This window comes from Cryptomeria japonica, chromosome 3 (assembly GCF_030272615.1).
Source record: "Cryptomeria japonica chromosome 3, Sugi_1.0, whole genome shotgun sequence".
In the NCBI taxonomy this organism is placed as follows: domain Eukaryota; kingdom Viridiplantae; phylum Streptophyta; class Pinopsida; order Cupressales; family Cupressaceae; genus Cryptomeria; species Cryptomeria japonica.
Genome location: NC_081407.1, coordinates 530,251,974 through 530,271,807, shown reverse-complemented (window position 1 = coordinate 530,271,807; position 19,834 = coordinate 530,251,974). Strand labels below are relative to the sequence as shown.

The window sequence follows — 19,834 nt, the reverse complement described above, 5'->3', positions numbered from 1 at the left end:
CTTAGGATCAGGTGGTGCTATAATAGTTTCATTTACATAATGAATGAGTCCTTTTTCCATTAGTTTACTCCATGCTTTAATCTTCCATGATGCATAATTATGAGGAGTTAAGAGTGGAAATTTAGGAGAACCCATAGCACCAAAATGAAAAAACACAAGATAGAGAGAGGCACAATCACACAAGACACCCCCCTAAAATACTCAATCAAGAAATCCCCCCAAAATGGTGATTTTGGCAGTTTATACTTAGTGCGTATACAATGGGCCACTTACAAAACAAGGCAAAGTGGACTTCTGATTTCAATTTACAACTTCTCAAAATGAGATCTAAGAGACTTCAACAAATACTGCTAGTGATCTAAATTGAGATCCAAGCAAAATACAAGTACCAAATATGTCAAAAATGGCTAAATACAGAAAGTACAATTTCTACTTAAAATCGCTGCAAACAAATGGCAGATTATTAAAGTAGATGAAAAAATATGTACTTTAAAAAAAAATGGCACCTGAAAAGGAGTCCATATGAGCCCAAACGATGCCTCCAAAGTTGTAAAAATCAGGATTTCACGATTTCCGAAAAACCTGTATCCGAGAAACAGAAAAATCCTACACCATTGTACAAATCACGAAATTCTACGCCAAAACAAAAAAAATTGTTCGAAAAAACGAGTCCGGATGAGTGAGATATCGCTATTTGAAAAATGCTTGCAAAATTATAATTTCTAGAAAATTTCCACCGCAGCGTCAAACTTCAAATGCCTCTAGATTTGGCCTCTGAAGTCCGATTTGGATGAAACAAAAGGCAAAACTGACTTTCTTGGACCTCCTAAATCCAATGGTGACCTCATATTTGACCCATCAGGCTTCAATAAAAACCTGCAATAGAAAGCTCCAAAATGCAAACCCCAAATAGCATCAAATTTCTCTCAGTTGGCAAACCAATGACACTCTAATGGCTCTGATACCATGTGAGATTTTGCCAAAATCAAGAGGCAATGGAAAGCACAAATAAGAGAGACAAAATATATGATAGAAATAAACTGTATTCTATCAAGATGAAAATACTGATCAACTGGATCATCAATCGTTGTTGTTGCATACAATGAATATGAGTCTGCTTATATAGGCAAGGCTATATGGATATGTGAGCATACAAACATGACATGTGGTTCAATAAGAAACAAGGGTAGGTAGGAAATAGGTGTGGGTAGGTAGGAGAAACAATATAATATTCCACATGAGGTGGATCACCCACTAAATGTGGAGTGTAACAACAAGATCAACACCATAAAAGGTGGAAATTCTCCTACACACACTATCCCAATGTGGCACAAACACCCAAGTGTCTCATACCCAAACTACTATGAAATGCATGTACCTAAGTAAACTTAAGTAAGGTGTAATAATATCCAAGATGAATAATTATTTACACCAACAGTTTGCTTACCCAATTCTATCCTTGTAACTTTGTAATCAGCATCCAACATTTCTTCAAGTGGCTTATCCGCAACGGGTTCAACAATTTCAGCTACCTTCATCTTGTTGCTGTCAACAGTTAGTCTGGAGATAGTCTTGGCCTTTTTAGCAACCTTAGATCTAGACTATTTTAGTTGCTGATAATCAAAGGCATCAGGTGAGATTTCTTGCTTCTTCCTCTTTGGAGTAAAAAAACTAAGCCATGGAGGTAAAGCCATCAATTCTCCTTCTGTAATAGTTGTAGGCAAAGGAGAAGCAGTTTCTGTTTGAATAACCGTGGTCATTCTGGGAGGAATATTTGTTTGGACAGCGACCACGGTTTGCTCAGTTATCAATGGTCATGTAGATTTCCTCATAAACTCTTCAAAATCAGAAGTGGAAGTATCAATTTCTGACAACTGGATACAAGTAGGAATATCCTCAGGAACTTCCAACACACTCTCTTGTTGATGATCAGGAGGTGGCTCGTATGCTGAAATGGGAATGGCATTTTGAGGAGATTCATCCACAAGCAAATCAGGAGGAGAAAGGGGCGTCTCAATGGAAACTGGGGGAATAATCTCATGAGGTGAGTCTGAATCTGGAGACTTAGGAGCATCATCAGATTGCTGCCCTTCTTTTGGATTATCTAGATCAACCACTTGAACATGAAATCGTGATTTTTCCTTCCCACGAACTGTCGTTTCCTCAGGAGGAAGCACTACTGCCCTACTAACTCGCAACTTGATCCCTATGCCCGAAGATGATACACCTTCTTTGTTGTCAACCTGAATCTTAGACTTACGTCCAAGAGGCCCCGTAGAATCATCTTCTTTTCCAATCTTGATTTTTATGAGTCTAACAGCATTACTTTTCAGCCAAGCGTTGGTGTTAGCCAAGATAGGCTGAAATCTCTCAAGAATGGATATGCACTCCTTGTGTGACCATTGGATTAAAGGAAGTGGAGCTTCCTCAACCCTTCGTGAAATATATTCAGGATCAAGTACGTGCCCATCGTCAATCATCCCTTGTGGGATATCCACCAAGTTCAAATCAACAATTTGCTCAACAGTGAGCCTGCAGTAATTCATCTTTAGAACCTCGACCTCTGTGCGGAGATCTACCCAAATGTCTTCAATGTGATGCACGTGCACAAAGGATTTCTTGATCTTCTCCTTCATACCCCGGCAATCAAAATCAGCTCTAGGTTTAAACCTTTTGAACTTAATTTCCTGCATTTCAGTCTCCATGGCCTTAGCTTTAACGAATGTGACAAGAGAATATCGGCCAATTTTTAATGGGTTTGTTGTAGAGATCCCCATTCTAACCTTGTGTCTAGCAGACTGATGAGTGTGGACAGCCATGATCTGTCTTCCCAACTCCATAAGAATGATCCTATCAGTTGGGTATCTAGGAAGCATATATGGTTGACCACTATAGCATCCGATTCTCATATAGGTGAAGGTGGGGAACTGTAGAAACAAGCATCCATACTCGCTCACCCTTTCCCATGCCTCATCTGATACCCTTTTGTTCCTTAGAGTTCTGTCAAACTGACACATGAAGTAACCGAAGAATGCATCTTGGACTCTTCTGAAATGCAGTCTGCTGGGTCTCAAAGGCAACTGATCATAATATTCCCAAACTGGTATAAGTGAGCGATCACCTTTGGTAGAAAGACCTGGAAAGTGTCTAAGTGATGCTGCCAAGTATACCAAATATGAGTTCATGTAGAAAGTCATGGTGGAAGGGACTGTTGCAAGTTGTTCACACAAGGCATCGCTGATGACTTCTCCCCATGATATATGATGAGACTGCCTTATGAACATGATGAATTGGTACATCCAGGGCTCAAAAACATTAGAATGTTCAAGGCCCATCATCAGGCTGAGAAGGGTTATGGTGTCTCCTATCTCCCATTTGAAATCATAGCGGTACAACTTAGCCCACCTTGAGAAGGAGGCTCGTGGCTCTTGGATCCACCTGTTGATATGTCGTTTACAATCTTTTTCTATCTTCACGTAATACTCAGCTACACTTTCTTTGGAGATTTCCATGTAAACAGGTGCGGGAGGTATTCTGAAGACCTTCTCGATTGTGTCTGCATCAAGGCAGATTATTGCTTCACCATCTTCATTTTTGATGACTTGTCTCTTTGTCAAAATGATGGGTGCAAGCCAGAACAAATTCAGGTTCTAGGGCAGCCACCGGGAAGGAAGATGAATGATGGATATGGCTGTCCAACAGCCGCTGCATATTGTTATCTTGTGGATCTTTCACCCTCTTGACAAACTCTGACATATCCACGTGCCCCATTTCTGTGTCTCTGATATGTTCCAAAGGGGAAGAAGCTTGGGAAGGTGCAATCTCTTTCTGATACTTGTCATATTTGTACTTCATTTTTTTTGAAACTGGAGATGACAGCAAATCTGACATCGATTGAAAACCTGGAATATTGTGATGAAGACTTAAAAGTGTTAAGGCAACATCATATTCAGCTGCAAATAACATTCTTCCTTCTTCAAATGGGAAAAATTTCGATCCTTGAACTTCACAATTTTGTGAGAGAAAGAGGGGAAATAAATGGAAATGGGAAAATCTTGACTTTGACCAATTTCGGATCTTGGGGAAATTTTTGCAAGTATACAAGTTGGAAAGAACATACATGCAATCGGATTTTTAAAACCCAAATGCAAGTACACTTGTAAATTTGCAAATGGAGAAATAGATTGAAAATGAGAATTAGACTTGCGGAAAATGACGAAAATGGAAAGTACGGATATGTGGCGAAATGAATGAATAGAAAGGGTAAAATCCGGGAATGTCATTTTCATGAAAATGGGAAGAACTTTTCAACATGTAATCCGGTTTTTAAAACCCGATTTCGAAAGGGAGGGTATTTCACATCTTTTCAACTTGGAATTTTAACCAAAAATGGACTGAGGATTAAGCCAGTCCAAAGATTAGTCGAAATTTTGCCTCGGGAAGCATGCCATAGAGTAAAATTTTCATTTTATCACAAAATTTTTATGTAATGGTCCATTTTTGGAAACAAAAATGAGGACAACAGTATGCTCATCATCACTTATGCACCTTTTTTAACTTGAAAATGTCAAAAAGTGCTCCTTTGTCTAGACATGTTCTACAAGCCTTGATGACTACTTCCGTACCTTAAAATGTCTTTGTCATAGCTTCATCATCCAAGTTCTCATCTTCATCTTGTTTGATGCATTTTTGTTGGCCCTACATGGGTGTCGTCTAGAAATGACTAGAAGCGACAATGACAATATTGATGCCCACAAGTAACAATGATTCAAGTATGGCTCAAAAATAAGAAACGAAAGGATTGTCTTAAAAATAAGGAACAAGAGGATTTTGTCTTGAAACATAACTCAATATGAAATATTTTGTTTGGGACAATGTGATCAATTGAGCCTAACAATGGTGACCCGATCAAAGGATAGACAAACACTTAACAATTCTATTTGATTGTTGGGTTGGAATTAGACAATAAAACTCTAAACCCCTAAGTTCACAACCATAACACAAAGAAAGAAAGTGAAACCTTAGAAACACTCAGGTAAGATTCGACTGAAAGGTATCAATAGGGACATGGTTCCAATAGGAGTGGAGCCCAAATAAATTCTCGAAACCCAAAAATAGACAATCACTCCATAGAACCTTTAACAAAAGAAGATTAAATAATTTTTTGCATGAAGCACATCTGAGATATTGCTCAATCAATAACAACACATCAAGGCCCACCATTTTCTAATTGAGACCAAATTTTTTTCTACATCAATCTTTAGGCCAACATTGGCATGTTTGAATCTTAATGGGAGTTCTTTTTGAAAAGAGCCCAAGTCTTCTATTATTACTCATAATTATCATCTTGATGATGGATCATGTAGTATGGTACAAAATAACATCAAAACATTTTCTACTAAAGAACCTCTGTTTTCGCTAGGCTCCTGCCTGCAACAACCTCTCTTTTCATGTTCTCGCTATACGTTCAAATCCTTGATCTACTTGTACACCTCACATGTTCTGTTAAAAAGACTCCTCTTTTCACCAGGCTCCTGCCTACAACAACCTCCCTTTTCTTTCTTTTTGATTTGCTAGATGCTCAAGTTCTCAATCTAGTTGTACAGTTCTCTTGTTATGTGACCCTTTTTTTCCTTTTGGACTGTTCATCACTAACTGCCTTTGTGTTGATGACATCTTTATACCTCATTTTCTCTCCTTGCCCCTCAAGCTGATTCATTCTCCACATTTCTTGTTCTTTTTCTATACATGCATATTGCAAAATGATGTAATGGCATGTCAAGAATCTGGGCAGATGACCATCAATTATTTGACATGTATATTATAAAGGAGGCTATTCTCGATGTTTTTGGCTGCCCCTTGGTCGAAGAGGCTTCTTGCTGGATAAACTTATGAACTACAATGTTCCACAGAAACCTCGAGCCTTCAGTCAATTGGTCTTCTCTATTTTGGCTGTACGGTGTTTGATAAAATTTTCTTCCTTTGAAAGATTCTTGGTTTGTAATTGACATGTCTCATTGTAGACAGACTTCTCAATGACAAGCAATAGATGTCTGGTTGACCTAAACCTGAAATGGCAGTGATGCCATTTGTAGTATAGCAAATAGAAAAAGAGTATGTGAATTGGAACACAATAATGACATAAAAAGGAGCTGATGGTTAAATTGGCAATTCTTTTAAATCAAAGCATCTTATTTCTTTTGAGAATACAAGGTTTTTTTAATGGTGGATTACCATTTTAAATGTTATTGGTGCAGGAGCACCCAAAGGCCTATCAGGCCTCCAGGAGTCAAAGTTTGAGTTTTTGTCTTGTTCTATGTTGTTTCATGTTAATGTGGTCATTTTATACCATTAATGATCATTTGGAGTCATTTTGGAAGTTTGTGGGTCATTTGGTCAAAAATTGTAAAAGTTGCTAAAAAATTGTCAATGTTGCTCAAAAAGTTGTCAAGCAACTTTGTCAAAAAGTATCAAAATAGTGTTTTGTTAAAAAACTAATCAAAAGGTGGTTGAGAACAATTGGGGGTACCCTTCAAACACGAATTTGGGGGTTGGAGAGGGAATAGAGAAAACAAATCCTTGTTTAGTACATTATTTTTGAATTTTTCTCATGTTGCAGACTGTTCTTTTGGTTTGTACGGATTGTACTTCACATTTAATGATCTGAAAATGGTTGGAGAAGTTAGTGCGGTGAATCTACTTTCATTTTCAATTGGTCTCATCAAATTTCATGGTGTTTTGTGAAAGTTATTGCATTTTTAGTATAGATAGGTCAAAAAATTATATTTTCTGTGTTAACAGTCTGCAAAACCCTTTGGTACGGACTTGTACGGTACGGCACGGAACTAAAACCAATAAGAAAAGATGAATACATGACTCTACTATCATATTCTTTTGGTTTGATCAAATTTCATAAAGTTTTGCATGAGTTATGCCATTTTTGGTGAGAACAGGTCTGGGATGAAGCTAGGGTTTCCAGCAAGACAAAAAAATCCATAACTTCCTTTTCCACCGTTGGATCTTCATAAAAATTGGAGGAAAAATCTGTATATATGTTATCTTCAATCTCACCGAAGCGATTGGCTTAATTATTTGTTTTGTGAAAGTTATTAATGACTGTTCTCATGTTGCAGAGTTGCTATCCTAAAAAGAACCTAAGAAAGAGAGAGTTTGATGTTGTGATGTTTTGCTTTGGTTTGATCAGTGGAAGAAATGATTGTATAGGCTCTAAATATGTTGTGTAAGGCTTGAATAGGCCTGCCTTTGTATGGAAGTGAATCAAATTGAGAATGTATTGCGGCTATGCTAATGTAAAGACAATTTTTAGTCCTTGGCAAAGAGGGTTTGAAGTGTTGAAGTTTGGATTGGGTTGTTTAATTGAGAGAGGTGTCTTGGTAGGTTGTCAAATGCAAGGAAAGAGGTTTGATCAATCAATATTGAATGGGAAGATTGGCAATGATGAGAAGAGTATACGCTTAATAGATCTAGTGGCAAGGTGTCTAGGAATGAGCACCTAGGATGCATCTAGTTGCATTGTAGAGTCCATTTTGAGTTTTTGTGCATTTATAAGGTTTGAAGTTCTTTTCTCTGCATCAGTTACACAGGATAATCCATGGAAATTTGCAAATACTATAACTAGAGATATTGGGGTGGAGTGAAACTAAGATTGGAGATTGATTATTCATTTGTTAAAGAAACCTCAGTCATACATTAATATGCATTTTGATGAATTAGTTGACTAGCTAGTTCAATATCATAAGGGCTAGTTCATTTAGTTATTTTGAACTGGCTATTCAGACTAAAACATTTATTATTTCCTATAATGATATCTTTTTAATTTCATGGGAATTATCTTGAAATAGAGCTCAAGTCTGTAATTTGTACTCATACTGTTCATCTATCATTGACTATGATCTGAAATGTTGTTGAAAGAACATGTTACACAGTTTTTTTCTAAAAGTTCTTTTTTTATTTTTTATGACAATTCAACTCCATCTATGTAAGGTCTTAAGTGGTTGATATGGTAAGATTGACACATCAATTAAGGGGATTTATGTGATTAACATGAGTTTTTACATAAGCTTATGCTATCAAGCATGTGCATGGATCTATTCTAGTTCCTGTTGGTGTCTGTTTTATCATCTACCAAATATTAGAATAGGATACCCACAGGTATTCTATCCTCTCCAGAAAAATCACTACCGATTCCAAGGTCTATATGTGCGAACAAGCGACTTTAGTGAAATAGCTTCTTGGGTATTGTATGCTGAAAATCTCAAGGGGGACTTACGTTAACAAATGTTTTTTGAACTGCTGGACTTAGACGGATTTAGCAATTTTAGGCTCTCTCTTTTTTTTTTAGATTTTCCAGGATTTAGACTTTCAAAAAAAGAGAAAAGAGATAGGGTTTAGGAAAGCTAATCTAATCCTACGAACTTCGGAGACGGTATCAACTGGGTGCTCTCGAGAAACCAAACTTTGCTTCGCCACACTAGGGACAACTACACAAAGCCGGTGCAATCTTCAATGGATTGTGCTTATGATTAAGATGTTGGGATGCATAGAGGATGGGCTCAGACTAACTTTGCCCGGTAAAATGGAAATCATCCATTCACCAAAAGTATGAGCAGAGATGCACCATCAATTGACACTTATCAAATCCTTCATTCAAATTAACAACAATGAAAGCAAATCTAGATTAATTTTAACTAAGTGTTGAGGAAATTGAAACCATGCAAATCATTCAAACAATAGGGATTACAAAGCCTTAAGAGAAAGCGCACATGCAATATATTATCTGGAAATGACCTTACGCAACAATACATCAAAAACCTCACACTCTCCAAATGAGAGGAGGTAGCCTTATATAGTTTTTCAAAAATAAATGAACGACCGAGATCAAACAGTGATCAAGGGCCAAAATTGAAAGCTTTAAACCCTAATTAGGGTTTCCCAAAACACTATCAGCTTGAATGAATGAGAAAGTGACATGTGGCACAACTGCTAATCTCATTGAGGTGAGCGTCCACTTTCCTCTCTCGCAGATTCGATGTACTTAGTCACAATAAGCCTGACCTCCTCCATGGTGACATTTGACAAGTTGCTAATCTGGAAGTCAATGATGTCCACATCATCGGTAGATGTGGCGAGGATGCTCTCCCACTCAACTGCTTGGGCAAGAAAGTCCTCATCGATGAAGAGAAAATTTGCAATCCTCGAAAGATTGCCCTTGTCAATCATCCCTGAGTCCTTGAAGAAGCTTGACTGAATCCTGGCTCTCAGGTTCTCTGCCTGCAAGTGCTTCTCTCTTATACTCTCTTTCTTCCAGATCTCTAATGCTACATGAAACACCTTGCTCAAGATCTCCCTGACACTCTTCTCTGTCTCAAAGCACTTAGTCTCGGATTTCTTCAAAACTTCAATCTGGGTGACCAAGGGATAATACCAGGTGTGAAGTCATACCTATCTCTGACCTGTATGACACCTGCATCCACTAGACTTCTCTTAGACAAGCCTCGGATAACCTTCAGATGCGGAAGTATTTCATCTTGAATTTCATCCACGTCTTCCCAATTGGCAGCTAGGTCCTGGATACGGCTGACCAACGAAGAGGCCGACTCATGTGTTGACACCAAATTTTCCACTAGTATATCAGCTCGTGCTGAGGCATCTAAAATCCACTCCTTGGCTTGTGTGAACGTGCCCTTCATATCCTTATAATCCTTCATCGATTCCTGCTGAAGAGGCTGTGGAGGGGTAAACGGGATCTCATGGTTAAGTGGCCTGGTAAGATGGAGAACATACTTCCTCCATTGCTGATTTTCTTCTTCAACCTTCTTTCTCTTCTCTCTCTCCTGAGCTAAACTTGCCTTAAGGGCTTTACAAGAGTCATCAAAGTACTGGACCTCTTGGTCTTGGGTGGGCTTACCCAGCTCTATAGTGGTGATCTTATAGTCCTCCAGGGCAACACTGTCCCGAGTTTTCCCTTCCTTTGGCACAGCTATTTGAACTGTCCTGAATCCTGCACTATCCCTCTGAATCAACGAGAACTTTCTAGCTGGCTTGGGCGGTTTGGCTATGACTGGCTCATTCACCTTCTCCAGAAATGCTGCTGTGATCTCTTCAGAACAAGCTTCCTTAGGGACCTTAGCCCTTATCCTTTCCCTTAGCCAATCAGGGATAGTTGATTGCTCTACGGTATTCTGGTCAAACCCATCATCTGTCCTTCCTGGATCAATAACTATACCATCCAAGAAGACTACTGGAGATGGAGGTGTTTCAATTTGCTCTCTGTCCAGGCTTTGGGTGATTGCTTTCATTATTTCCTCGATCGAAGGAGAAGGAACTCTCACTTCATTATTAACCATACATATGTCCATCTCCCGCTTCTCAATGGCATTTTGATCAGGTACGACAGATGCGGCACTTAGGATGGAATGACCTTCGCTGGATTCCCGCCTTTCCCCTACAATCCTCTTCTTGTGACCTTTCCGAAGCTTCCAACTAACTCCTTCCTCTTCTGAGACCCAACACTCTCTGGATTCTGGGCATTGCCTGCAGAGATACAAGGGTTGGAGGACAAAGAGTCATCTACTCCCATCAATTCATAGGTCAAGGCCACACCTTTAGACTTTAATTGCTTTGTCCTTTTAGATGTCCACCACCTAGAATACTCAACCACCGACCTCATGAGGTCTGCTAGATCTGATTTCTCTCCCTCTGCCCAATCTATCAAGGCCAGTGGTTCATTCTTCATCTTTTCGAAGCCTGGCTGCTGAAGCTCAAGGTTGTCCTCTACTTGGTCAACAACTCTAAACACCTCTGTCGCTCTTACCAGGCTCAAGGGAATCCTTGACCAAAATCTCTTCCTGATCTCGAAACTATCGGCTGCGTTAGCCCAATAATCTTCGAGATCAGCTCTGTGTTCAAATGTCATCCCTTCGACCCTTTTTATTTTGCGGAACGGGTCAAAATTCTTCCTCGCCTTGTATTGATAAAAGGTATACCAAGCCAGCTCCTTCTCAGCAGTCGCAGCAGCTTGTGACGATAGACATGTTTCCAGCCCTTTCCCAATCGTGAGAGAGGAGGTTCCTGCCTTCTTCTGTTTATCTCTTTGAATCGCCATATACCCCTCCAATTGCCTCACAACCTCGAGTAACACAACTCAGTTGGTAGGGTAAGCTGGAAGCTTATAGGGAGACCTAGTAAACCCCTGAATTCTAAGGTAAGTGAACTTCGGGTATTGGATATACCAATATCCAAATCTACTGATGAAGTCCATAGACTCTTGAGAGAGTCTCTGCACCGCAGTCCACCTTGCAACGTCCGCGTGATGTACATGAGGAAGGTATCATTCACTCTTTTAAAATGGAACTTTTCTTCCATGTGGAGCTGGGGATAACAATCATAGACTGGAAACTGGTTTTCTTTGTTTCCCACTTCCCCTTTGTAAGCGAGACCTCTGTATCTGCAGGTTCTAGCCAAGGAATAAAACAGGTACGAGCTCATGAAGAAGGTCCTATTTGCTTCTAGGTTCCTCAGCTGGTTGTCCAAGTTGTCACTTATCATCCGGGCTCAGTCTATCATTTTCACTCCATTCAATATTTCATTAATGAAATAATACATCCAGGGCTCAAATGGAGCACCTTGAGGATTTCCCATTATCCTGTTCAGCAGAACGATCATGTCTCCAATGTCTTCCTTGAAGTATGCTCTCACCAAGCCAGGAATGATTAACGATGGCGTCGTACTCCTCCAAGTGGTCTTGATACATGCTATCAGCTTCGTCCTTGGTCACGTACACGGTGTTATGATACTCTGGGATCCCAAAGGCTTCTCTGATGGCCTCATCGCTGATGTTCGCCAGCACTTTTCCATCAGGTGCAACAATATCCCTACTGGCGGGGTTGTAATGCTTGGCACATTCAGCTACTAATTTGGTGCATTGCATGGTGGGAAGAAAACTAGCAGCATGCACGATGCCACTCTTCATCATCTTTCGTGCGGTTGTGGTAGGCACGAGGTTGTCCAAACCAAACATTCGCTTCTTGAATTCCCTTAGATTGATGTGCCCGAGGTTAGTGTCGCTAACATTCTTCCACTTTGAAGTCATCCTTGACTCAGGAGGAGCGTCTTTGTCCACTTGAAATTTCATAGTGCCTAGAATCTGCATTTAGACAACGAAGCTTAAGTTAGAAATTAATTCGTGAATTGAAGAAAATAGGGGCTGCGAATGGCTAAGTGTTTGAAAATTTCATTTTATTCTCATACTTAGCCATAAAAACTGAATTTTCATTTGTAAACTCTTCAATCTCAAGGATGGTTGTGATCATAAATCAACACCAAGTGTTATAACTCCAAAACTCTCTTTTACTTAGTCAAAAAAATGATTTTCCTTCACTAAGAATTCGAATAAATCCACTAAAAAAATCATTTTCCATAACTCTGAAAAAACTCAGAAAATGCACAAATCTGCATCATAAATTCAACTTCACCTTCGAATAGATTGAAATAAGGCTGGAATTTTCTCAGAAAACTCAGAAAGAATTAACAATTCTTCCTTATACCCACTGGCTTCACTCAAAAATCTGTGAATCCTTTGTCAAGAAGCTTGCCAAACTGCAAGCAATATCAAAACTTTCTCCAGATGAAATCCAATCTGCAAATACTTCACTATGCTCTCCTTAAGAATTTCAAACTTCTTGGTGTAAAAATGAAGTTACAAATGATGTATTTGTAAATGAAGTTGAATTCCCAATTAGAAACACGCAAAATCATCCAACTCACGTTTCTAAATCTAACTCAAATCTTTCGGAAAGTGTTGTCATCTTCTTTAGTTCGAAAATCCTTTACTTATGCAAGTTTCTAAATTGTTTTTAGTTTATTAATTCGAACTAGGCTCATAAAATAGTATCTTCCAAAAAGTTTCTAATCTGGAACTCAGTATGAAAATCCTTTTGATTTGCAGAGATCTTCTTTCCAATTTTAATTTTGAGTTTCCATTTTGACTTTACAACTCGATGATCTTTGAAAATCTCTTTTTCCAACTTTCTAATTTGATTAGGAGTTCAATTTTTGGGAAGATTTGATGACATCACTTGGCTTCTTGTTGACTTTGCTTGACTTCCAAGAGTAGGGCGGAGTTTTAAGTGTTCAACTTCATGCTTGGGTGGACTTTAGGAAGGACTCCAACATGTTTGTTTGTCTTTAATTCCAAGTTTGGACGGACTTTTAGAGGCTCTCTTCATGGGCTGCCTTTCTCCTTCTTACCATGCATGGCGGACTTTTATGGCTCCACCATCTTCTTTATCAAACTTGGGCAGACTTTCATTACCTCTTCAAGGCATAGGGCAGAGTTTTAAGAGGGTCTTCAATCATAATTAGCACCTTGGGCGGACCTTTGATGCATCTCCTAGGGCGGACTTTTGAAGGTCTCCTTAGGGGGAGTTTAGGAAGGATACCAAGGAGGGCGGAGTTTTAAGTTCTCTCTTCTTGGCCTCTTTAACATACTTGGCAGACTTTTGGAAGGTCTCCTTGAGTGGACCTTAAGCACCTCTCCAACATGGCGGACTTTGGGTGACCTCAACAAGGCGAACCTCTCCATTGCTAGCATCTTGGGTGGACTTTGATGCCCTTCCTTTGCATGGCGGAGTTTAAGTGTTGGTCATCAACATAGGGCGGAGTTTTGAAGGTTGGCTACTTGCTTGGAGGGCAGAGTTTTGAAGGCACCTCCTTCATCATGTATAGCGGACTTTAGAAGGCCTCCATCATTCCCTCTTCAAGGCGGACTTTGATGCCTCTCCTAGCCAAGGCGGACTTTTGGTCTATCACCAAGGGGGCGGACTTTTGAAGTGACCCCACTCAAGGCATAGGGCGGAGTTTTGAAACATCACCAAGGCGGACTTTGGAGGCTTCCCAAGACATGGCGGAGTCTAGAATGTTCCCCTAGGGCGGACTTTTGATTCCCTTCATCATGGCAGACTTTGAGCATCCCTTCAACAGGGCGGACCTTGATCATCTCTCCAACATGGCAGACTTTGCTCGGGTGGACTTTCTGAACGTCTGTCATGACACTCAACCTTATCCATTAGCCAGACTTAGAAAAATTTTGGAAAATTTCAAAATTTCACATTTTAACCAAATTTAACCAGATTAACTTGAAAATTGAAATCCATACTCAGGCAAATCATCTGAAGCATTATGACCCCTAAAATGTAGGGAATTGGCTTTTTAGGTCAAAACTTGGAAATTTTGGATCCCGGTCGAAGTAGGTCAATGGTATCAGTGCAGACCTTAGGTCCCCATTCCGAAAAAGAAGACATCCCTAAAAAATAGGGAAAAATTTCTAAAAATAGCCATATCGGGGATCGGGCTAAAAATGCCAAAAACAAAACTTCCTAAAAAATAGGAAAAAGCAAAAAAAAACAAACTTTCTAAAAATAGAAAGTTGTTCAAATTCGTCCAAATCAATTGCGATCTTCGTCCTTTGGCCTTTCTAGGCACTTTGATGGTGTCCTGACTCTAGAATCACATGGTTTGCAAAAAACTAACTTTCAATCTTTAGGACCTGCACTGTTCAAAATTGAACAAGGCTTGGCAAAACTGAAGCAGAAGGCCACGGGACACTAACAAAAAACCCTAGAAAGAACGAAAAGAGAGGGTCCCCATTTGCAATGGGGCAATGTGTGAAAAAGGTCACAACAGTTCCACACACAAATTCCATCGGCATTCCCTGGAACAGTTTCTAGATTCATCAAGTGTATGATATACTACTCATCATTCAGCTATCTTAGCATCATATCCATTATTATTCCATTATAGACCAACGAAAGCAAGTGTATGGATCATTACATATCACATATCAATATCATACATTGAAGTAAATACACAATTCATCATTCATAAGGGCGAGGATAACATATTTTAATTATTATCAAAGTATGGTCCTAAATTCCTAGGAGCTAAACAATAACTGCGTCTGATAACTTCACAAAGTCTGTCATTGAGATATTGAGTGTGCTGGAAAACAATGGCAAGCAATAAATTTGTAGTTCTAGTTTTGAACTGCTAACCATCTAATCAAATATAAGTGAAGAGAAGTGCTTCTCATAGTGAGCTGCTATGTTCTCGATCAATTCATCCTAGCTGTAACAACCTAAACATAGCTATTTCCAATAGCAAACAGCTAATTAGGAAAGGAATGAATGTAATAAATGATGGTGATTCAGGAGGATGGAAAAAGTGGGCATCAAAACAACAAGAACGATGTCTATGTTGGTCCGTGTGCTAATCTTGGATTATATGGCCATTCTGTGGTAATTTTTCGGGGTTTAGTCATTTTCAGTCATTTGTTAGGGGCCATGCCCACCAATGGGTTTCTTGGCTCCTTTATTTGACATTTTTACTAAAATGCAACTTCTTTCTTTGTTATTTTCAGTCCTTCATTAGGACCCATGCCCAACGGTGTGTCTCTTGACTCCTTTATTTGACTTTCTTAAAAAAATATAACTCCTTTCAATCCAATTCATGCTGCCATAGGCTGTTTTAAATACCGTGTGAGCAACATTTATACCAGCTTGACATTTTATTGGTCTTTTTACCACCGTATTGTTCTCCATGGACTCACACGTCAATGTCTCGTTTTCAGTTGATTTGACCTTTCACAATAGTCCAGTTTCCAAAAAGTCTCCATCTTCTCATATTTTCAACTTCTAGAGCTTTGATTGTTTTTTGGATACTTGTTAGCTATATATCTATTACTGGATATTGTCATTTACCATAATTGTTCAATTTCCAATCTTTTATTAAGTAGTTTCTCTTTCATCTTAGATATATAGTATTCCTAGGGTTCAAGTGACGTCCCTGATGTCTTGGGAATGCCTAGGACTTGAGGACTTAGAGGGGATAGCCTGCTTTTCAGGACTAGAAAGTCTGCTGCATTTGGTGCATAAAAATTTAAAATGGCTTTGTAAGGAATACATTGAAAAATGCTAAAAAATACAAAAAGAAAATTAAAATTGGGGATTCTTATTGCCAATTCTGAAAATAATTGAATGATCTTGAATAATCGGATGAATTAATTACGAATATACAACCACATATAAATGAATTACAAGATGGTGTTCTAAAAAGAACGAACTGTTAAACTAAAGCTTCAACATGAAGCTAAAACGCTAAATAAAGCTAAAAAGCTAAACACTAAAAAGCAAAGTGACGAATTAAAAATCTAAATAAGTCAACAACTAAGATGACGAACTAAAAAGCTAAATGACTAACTAAATTACCATTAATAGAACCACTAAAAAAGGTAACTGACTAAAAGAATTAATTATTTTTTGACACCCTCCCTTAATGGTCATTGTATCAACTAAGTACTCGACATAAGACACTATAGGTTTTTTGATCACAAACGCCAGAACACTTTGTTGTTGCGGAGACCCTCCTAGGATCTACAAAGTGTTAATGGCCAAGAATAGCTGATTCCGTCCGACTGATTTAACCCTCACATGCGAATTATAGAGCCTGAAACCATGATTTTTGAGGAAAAATCGACAAACCTTCCAAACAGCAACAAACACGATTTTAGCAAAAATCACAAAAACTTTTGTAGAAGAGTACTGAGCATTGTTTGCTCCAGCAACTCCAAAACAGATTGCAAGATACCACGGTTGCAAATGTTTGCCTTAACAACTCCAGGTGCGACCCAAAATAGACTACAACAAAGCACAATTTTTGAGGAAAAAACTGTCAAACCCTGAGAACTTTGCGAATCACAAAATCTCACGCGAACTTCGCGAATTATAGATAATTTTTGAGGAAAAAATCGTGAAAATCTATAAATCTGAGGTTACAAATCATCGTTTTTGTGGAAAAAACGGTAAATCATAACAAAATCCCACACAAACTGTGCGAATTGCAGATGATATTTTTTAAGGAAAAATTATAAACCCCGCAAACAATTTTTGAGGAAAAAATTGTGAAAACCCGCAAAACATCGCGTGACAAAACAATAGACATCACGTGGCAAAACCCTGATTTTTGAGGAAAAAATCAAGCAAAACCTTCCATGACTTTTTTGTGAAAAAATCAGAAAACTGAAAAAGATAATTTTTGTGGGAAAAATTAACAAAACCTAGAAATAATTTTTTTTTTTGACGGAAAAAATCATAAAAATCCAAAGAAATAATTTTTTAAAGACAATAATTAAAAAACTATCAATAATTTTTTAGGAAAAATATTTATAAAACCCATCAAAAAACAAACCTTGTCGGAAAAAAATTGCTGCCGCACAAGCAGTGGTCACGAGAGTTGTAGAAGAAAAAATCCGCACACAAAAAAAAACGGATTTAGCGCCGCTGTCGCAAGGAATACAGACGCTACCCCAAAAAAAAACGCAACCGCTGGAAAATTGCACAGAAACACACAAAAATCATAGAAATACATTACTCGCGTCGCGCAAGAGTAGAGAATGGAAGTCGTGGGCTAAAAACGCAGACAAAATCGCGCCATATAAAAAAAATCCATCATTGCTGCAAACCTCTTTCACGGAAACAAAATTAGACGATGCGGACGAAAATCCTCAAACCATGCACTGCCGCAGGAAAAACGTGGGCACTTAGAAACACCCACAACCAAATAGAAAATCGCCATTGCAGGAACAAGACCTCCAGAAAATTGTCCACAGGCAAAAACGGAAAAAGGTGCAGTGTGCAGAGCAAAAACGACCTAAACACAAACACAAACGACCCACGCACAAGCAGAAAAGGCCCATGAAAATTTCAGAGACTTTTGCTCAAACCAGGAAATTGCGCGATCAAAATCCTCAACCAGTTTCGCGATTTTCAGCAAAAACCCTCAAATCCAAAAAATGCCAATAACCCTAAGCACCCAAAATTGATCCCGGGATCTAGAAACAAACCCTAACGATTCAAAAGAACAAAACTCAAATTTTTTCATAAAAAAATCGAACAAATTTTTTTTGGCAATTATTTCTAGGTAGAGAGAGGCTACAAATTTTTTATTAAAAAATTCGTCAAATTCTGAAAAACCCCATCGACCCGCTTTGATACCATGAAAAATAATTGAATGATCTTTGAATAATCGGATGAATTAATTATGAATATACAACTGTATATAAAAGAATTACAAGACGAGGTTCTATAAAGAACGAACCATTAAACTAAAGCTTCAACTTGAAGCTAAAATGCTTAAAACGCTAAATAAAGTTAAAAAGCAAAATGACGAACTAAAAAGCTAAATAAGTCGACAACTAAGATGACGAACTAAAAAGTTAAATGACTAACTAAATGACCATTAATAGAACCACTAAAAAGGTAACTGACTTAAAGAATAAATTATTCTAATAAATTCAACACATTGTATTTACTTTTTTGAAATTTCAGCTGCTTCAAGTTTGTTTTGTTAATTTAATAGCTGTTCCCCTGCCATCCCTATAATTAGTGATTTTTTTTGTTGTCCCTGAAATGCATCCCCATGTACCCAGGTCCCACATTCTTGTGTTCTGGAAACTTGAAGGATCGTTGGAAATACATAACTTTTCTTTAAAGATTGTCCAATGGAAATATTATATTTTTTTTGGTTTTGAACCATGAACCTTGAGAACCTCCATTGCATCTATTAGACTTTTGTATGCACAGCTTAATTGTAAATCCAAAGCAAGGATAAAACTCTTTTATGGAATCACTGAAACTATTTTTCTTGAGTGCCTTTGTTATTTATATGTACTCGCAAAATTTCTTGATTGTTGTTACTTGTTTTCAGAAAAAATGCTCCCCATTTGATGAAATAAATACATTGTCTGACCAAAATATGGCGTGTTTTGATTATTATTCATTCACTATCAAGGTACATACTATGCATTATTCTATTGACTGATGTCGTTTTTGTTAGACATTTTGTCATTGATGTCAAGTGGTTTTTGTCAAGCCTATGTTTTTCAGCTTAGTGTATTATTGGACTGAGTTTGAAGTGCTTTTCGAGCTACTGTTTATTCATTAGATTTTCTCAATTTTGCTTGAGCTTCTTGAGGTGCTTGAGGTGCTTGAGTTGCTTGAGGTGCTTGAGGTCCTTGAGGTGCTTGGTTGTCAGCTTCACCCAGTTGCTTGCTTACTTGAGCTGGGTGTGTGGTTCAGCTGGTTGAGTGTTTGCATCAGCTGTGTAATTGCCAAGTGTCACTTGGTCAGCTGTTATATCAAATCTTTGCCATGCCCTCTTTGAGTTGTCAAAGGAATTTTTGATACCTTTTTTTTTATTAGCTGATTTTTAATATTTGTGGAGGGAAGCCTAAATGAAGGCTGCCGTTATAAAGTTTGTGAAACCTAATTAAGTACATATACTTTATTATGGGCTATGGTTTCAGATTTTATGAGAAGTGGCAGCTATGTTTTTATTTCAGGCATCGAATCTTTGGCTTATGTGAACACGCCATAGTATGCGTTTTGAAGGTGGTTTTGAATAAAGTCGTTTTCTGGAAAATATGCTATTTTGAAGTGTGTGAGCCATTTGTCATGGCTTTTAAGACATTAATATGCTATTTTGAAGTGTGTGAGCCATTTGGCATGGCTTTTAAGACATTTTTGTGGGGGACTATCGTGAAAAGCGTAGTGGAAGTGATTTTTATTTTAAAAATTAATGGGGTGCGTTTTTGGTGTGGCAGGTGTTGAGACATGGACCAGCTAGGACTCGAACCTAGGACCTTCCATACACTGTTGGAATGCTCTACCACTGAGCTACTGGCCCCTCTTGGACTAGTCCATCGTCGGTCCAGGTGTAGCTTATTTCCAACACCAACACCCCCCCTTAAGCCACATATCTC

The 19,834-nt window shown here is 38.4% G+C and overlaps 1 protein-coding gene and 1 non-coding gene across 5 annotated transcripts in view; one reads left to right on the top strand and one right to left on the bottom strand.

Moving 5' to 3' along the window:
• Nucleotides 1-19,834, top strand: part of LOC131075077 (uncharacterized) — a 171,116-nt gene that overhangs the window by 18,503 nt on the left and 132,779 nt on the right. The gene's annotated exons all lie outside the window — the stretch shown is intronic.
• TRNAT-AGU (transfer RNA threonine (anticodon AGU)) lies at nucleotides 19,687-19,758 on the bottom strand. The gene has a single exon. It is a non-coding gene; the product is annotated as a tRNA-Thr (tRNA).